This window comes from Mandrillus leucophaeus, unplaced genomic scaffold, assembly GCF_000951045.1.
Source record: "Mandrillus leucophaeus isolate KB7577 unplaced genomic scaffold, Mleu.le_1.0 Scaffold1145, whole genome shotgun sequence".
NCBI classification, from domain to species: domain Eukaryota; kingdom Metazoa; phylum Chordata; class Mammalia; order Primates; family Cercopithecidae; genus Mandrillus; species Mandrillus leucophaeus.
The window spans coordinates 371,855-376,531 of NW_012099710.1; the positions used below are offsets into that span (position 1 = coordinate 371,855).

General features: G+C 45.0%; 1 pseudogene; it reads right to left on the bottom strand.

The window, feature by feature from the left end:
• Positions 1-3,921: 3,921 nt before the first annotated feature.
• Positions 3,922-4,204, bottom strand: LOC105552010 (annotated as a pseudogene).
• Between the last annotated feature and the right edge of the window lie 473 nt (positions 4,205-4,677).

A 4,677-nucleotide genomic window follows, 5' to 3' on the forward strand; every position in this document is an offset into this window, starting at 1 on the left:
GTGAGAAGTAAAAAAAATTTGCTTCTGATGCCAGCTGTATTGGGGATTCCCAAGAACACTTCTGGATTAAACAAACTGCTAGGAGGACTGACAGGACTTGGCACATAGTCACACTATGGCTATGACTTATTACAGCAAAGTCAGCAAAGGGGAGATGTCACAGGGCCATGTCCAGAGGAAACTGGCACCAGCTTCCAAGCATCCTCTCCTAGTGGAGTCACATAGGATGTGCTGAATTCCTCCAGCAATATGCTGTGACAACAAATGCAAAATGTTGCAAATATTGCATTTGTTGCAAATGTTGCAAAATGTTACTCCTTAGAGACTCAGTGTTTGGGCTTTTTATTGGGGTCTGGTCATGTAGACACTGTCTATTGTGCACAAATCAAAATTCCAGATTCCCAGAAAAAAAAGCAGGTGTTCTGCAGAAACCATATTGTTCAGGTACAGTGAGCCATTTGATCAGTCAGGGTGGAGGGAACCCTTCTGAAATCCAGGTTCCCAAACCTTCCCAAAATTCACATTCCCAGATACCAGCCAAGGATAGGATAGCCATCTCAGGCCACTTCAGTGGCAACTCTACCTCAATAGATTTTTTTTTTTTTTTTAATAGATGGAATCTCACTCTGTCGGCAGGCTGGAGTACAGTGGCGTGATTTTGGCTCACTGCAACCTCCAGCTCTCGGGTTCAAGTGATTCTCCTGCCTCAGCCTCCTGAGTAGCTGGGATTACAAGCACATGCCACCATGCCCAGCTGATTTTTGTATTTTTTTTAGTACAGACAAAGTGTCACTGTGTTGGCCAGGATGGTCTCAATCTGACCTTGTGATCCACCAGCCTCAGCCTTCCAAAGTGCTGGGATTACAGACGTGAGCCACCGCACCCGGCCACTTCAATTGATTATTAGTTTGCAAGTTTGTAATGCTTTCAATGGTTCAACCCCTGTTTGATGTTAGTTCTGAGTTCAGACTTGTGAGTGACAGACATACTAAGGCAGCTGCGAGATTATCAAATTCACTCAGCTCAATTTTTGTGGTGGTTGCTATTATCTATTTTTATTTGTGTATATTTCAATGCCAGATACCTAAATTCAAGCTTAAACTTTGTGATGAATTGTTTGAAAAGTGGAGATTTATTAAATGAGCAAAGATTCCTTTTGAAGCTTTTTGTGTAGTATGCAAAAATGGAGAAAGTCACCAGCATATAGTAACAACTAAACATGGAAGATGTATGATTTCCTCAACTAATACTATATAAAGTGGCAAACAAATTTTTTTATTAAAAAGAATTCGAGGTCAGGTGCAGTGGCTCACACCTGTAATCCTTGCACTTTAGGAGGCCTAGGTGGGCAGATTGCCTGAGCTCAGTAGTTCAAGACCAGCCTGGGCAACATGGTGAAACCTTGTCTCTACTAAAATTGCAAAAAATTAGGGCATGGTGGCGAGTAATTCCAGCTACTTGGGAGGCTGAGGCAAGAGAATTGCTTGAACCTGGGAGGTGGAGGTGGCAGTGAGCTGAGATTGCACCACTGTACTCCAGCCTGGGTGACAGAGCGAGACTGTCTCAATAAAAAATAAAAAATAAAAAAATAAAAATAATTCAGATTGAGATACAGTAATTGCAGTGGAAGTTGTAAACATCTGCCAAACTATATAACAGCAGCAGTCTTTCAGCTCGAATGACAGTTTGAAAGTATTACTGCTAGAAGTATTTTCTGATTCCAAAGATGCAATCAAATTTTGAAAAGCCAGGATAAAATCTACTGCAACAACAACAAAAGTAATAGCTTCACTATGATCACAGAGATGTTCAGTGATCTAAATGCCTCATCTATTTTCAGCAGAGCCATGGATGCGAGTAATCACAAGGCAGAAGATCTTTTCCCTTTGCTTCTGAACTGCTTTTTGTGGCGATAATCCAAATACAAATTGTGGTTGATGTTTGCATAAGGGCACAGACATGCTTGGTCCAAGCTGAAGTAAAGAATGAATGATTCCAAGTTGTGGGCCGTCCTGCCCACATTCTGCATCATGAGGTCAAAATAGCATCTGATATTCTTTGCATTTTCATTGAAGTAACTGTCATAAAATTGTTCTTTTACTTCAGCATTTACACTATTAAAATTGAGTGATTAAAGGATTGTGTGATGTTTTTGGCATTTGATATTCTTAATTTCCTTTGCAGTTAGAAACTCATTGGTTCCTGTAACTAACACAGTTGAGAAAGTTGTTAGTTTATGTAAAGTCTTGAAATATTTTAATTCTCAAGAAAAGATTCCAGAATTTTTGTTTACTTTAAAAATAATCCATTGAGTGAAGTTTACTTGTTTTTTGTTCATAGTTTTTTTTTTCACTAGGAAACAAATATTTTATTCCTTTTTTCTATTGTTCAGACAGATCGTGGTACACAAAACAGCAGTCTGGCCACAGAGGCTGTGTTTGGTTGATTTCCACAGGCACATGGAGGACAGGAAGGGCGGGATCTCATTTGAGCTCCAATTCTCATTATGACCTTTGACCTCTTCCTGTACCCTCTGCAGCAGTGCTGCATGGAGCCTACTGGGTCTCTAACCTACCTCACTCACCTCTCTGACCACTGACAGGCAGCACAAATCATGTGGGAGTTGTCTCTGCTGACCAAGGGGACATGGGCAGATAAGCAAAGGCCCCTTACTCTCCCTCTGTCCATTCCAGTGTGCTGGCCACAACAGAGTGGGAATCCTGCAGTCATCACCTGCTGGAGACTCAGCTTCAGGGATGGGAGCCTGTGTTCAGAAAAACTGGGCTGTAGATTGAAGTCTCAGAAGCAGGAAGGTTGGAGAGGGGTAGGGTACCAGAGCCCCTGGGGTTATTGCTGATAAGATATACAAGGGCTACATTCCCCAAGGGCAGATTAGAAGCCCTGGGCCTGGAATAGGCACGGTGGCTGACACCTGTAATCCCAGAATTTTGGGAGGCCAAGGCAGGTGGATTGCTTGAGGCCAGGGAAAACCCCATCTCTACTAAAAATACAAAAATTAGCTGGGCGTGGTGCTGCATGCCTATGGTCCCAGCTACTCGGGAGGCCCAGGCATGAGTATCCCTTGAACCCAGGTTGCAGTGAGCTGAGATTGTGCCACTGCATTCCGGTTTGGGTGACAGAGTGGGACTCTGAAAAAAAAAAGAAAAAAAAGCAGCAGATCTGGACCTGGAATCCCTGGGTGTTATGTGAATGGCAGGGCAGATAGGGCTCCCTGGGGCTTCCCCAGGGAGAAAAATAACCATCGAAGGGTATAGTAGCCTGCTGAAGGCAATGCTGGGCTCACAAACTCCTTGCTTTGCTTTGTATCTCTAATTACTGATCTTCAGAACAGACTGGGGTTGGAGTGGGATAAGGAAGCGAGGTTCTTGTAAAAGGAGTGAAGAGATTGCATGAAGAAAGAAAATGAAAGTGGTGCAAATCTTCCCAGGTCCCAAGACAACTGGAGACTCCTGCCCATGCTCTAAAGGGAAGGAGCCAGACTCCCAGGGGAAAAAGCAGACTCCCAGGAGTGAGAGGTGATGGGGGGCACAGACGAGCAGATGGCTACATGGCTCAGCCCCTGCCCAGGAAAGCGTGTCCACAGTTCACTAACAGTAATAACCATGAACAAGTAGCTATGAACACTAGAGTCAGCAAACACACACACACAGACACATCACAGGAGTTGGAGGAGCCTGCAGGCTGCAGTGGTGAGGCAAGAGATTAGTTGGATCATCAGGTGGAGGAATGGTGTTAGAAGGGACAGGGAAGGGCGTGTGGGGACACACAAGTTACCGGCTTCTCTTGGGGAAAGATTTGTTGCTGAAGTGGCTGTTTTCTTAAACATCAACATTTGCATCTAAAAGTTCAAGCAGCTGCTTTTGGGTTCCAGAGGCTTCCCACCGGAGGGCTGCACTTCATTCAATTCTCTGCTTTCTGGATCTTTGTTGCATTTGCAGTGATGAGGTTCCCCACTGGGCTTCCTCCTGTCTTGGGGTCCCTTCTGATTGAAACTGCACTTGCTTCTGCAACCTAGGATAAGGAGGATCCCAGTGGAGAAGAGGACCACAGCACATACTAACCCCCCAGTCCTCAAGGTCTGGTAGTCATAATGAAGAGGGTCAATTTCCTTCTCCCTGTCAGCTGCACCGGCCAGGACAATGAGGGCCAACAGGCTGCATAGAAAGATCAGCACCACCTCCATAGTGCCTGCACAGCCAGTTCCCTCTGAGATGATCCCAGGAGGATGTGTCGAGTCCCAAGGAGCCTGGGAGTGGCATGTTCCTAGTTTTCAGTCTCTTTAGGGATAGGATTATGCAAATTGAAAGAAGAGCAAACAATGTTACTGAAATAATCCATGGCATAGTGGAACCTGAATGCCTTAAAGAAATAATGGCGGCTGGGAGAGGTGGCTCACACCTGGAATCCCAGCACTTTGGGAGGCTGAGGCGGGTGGATCCCTTGAGGTCAGGAGTTTGAGACCAACCTGGTCAATATGGTGAAGCCTTGTCTCTACTAAAAATATACAAAATTAGCCAGACATGGTGGCATGTGCCTGTAATCCCAGCTACTGGGGAGGCTGAGGCAGGAGATTTATTTGAATTCAGAAGGCGGAGGTTGCAGTGACCCAAGATCATGCCATTGCACTCCAGCCTGGGAGACAGAATGAGACCCGGT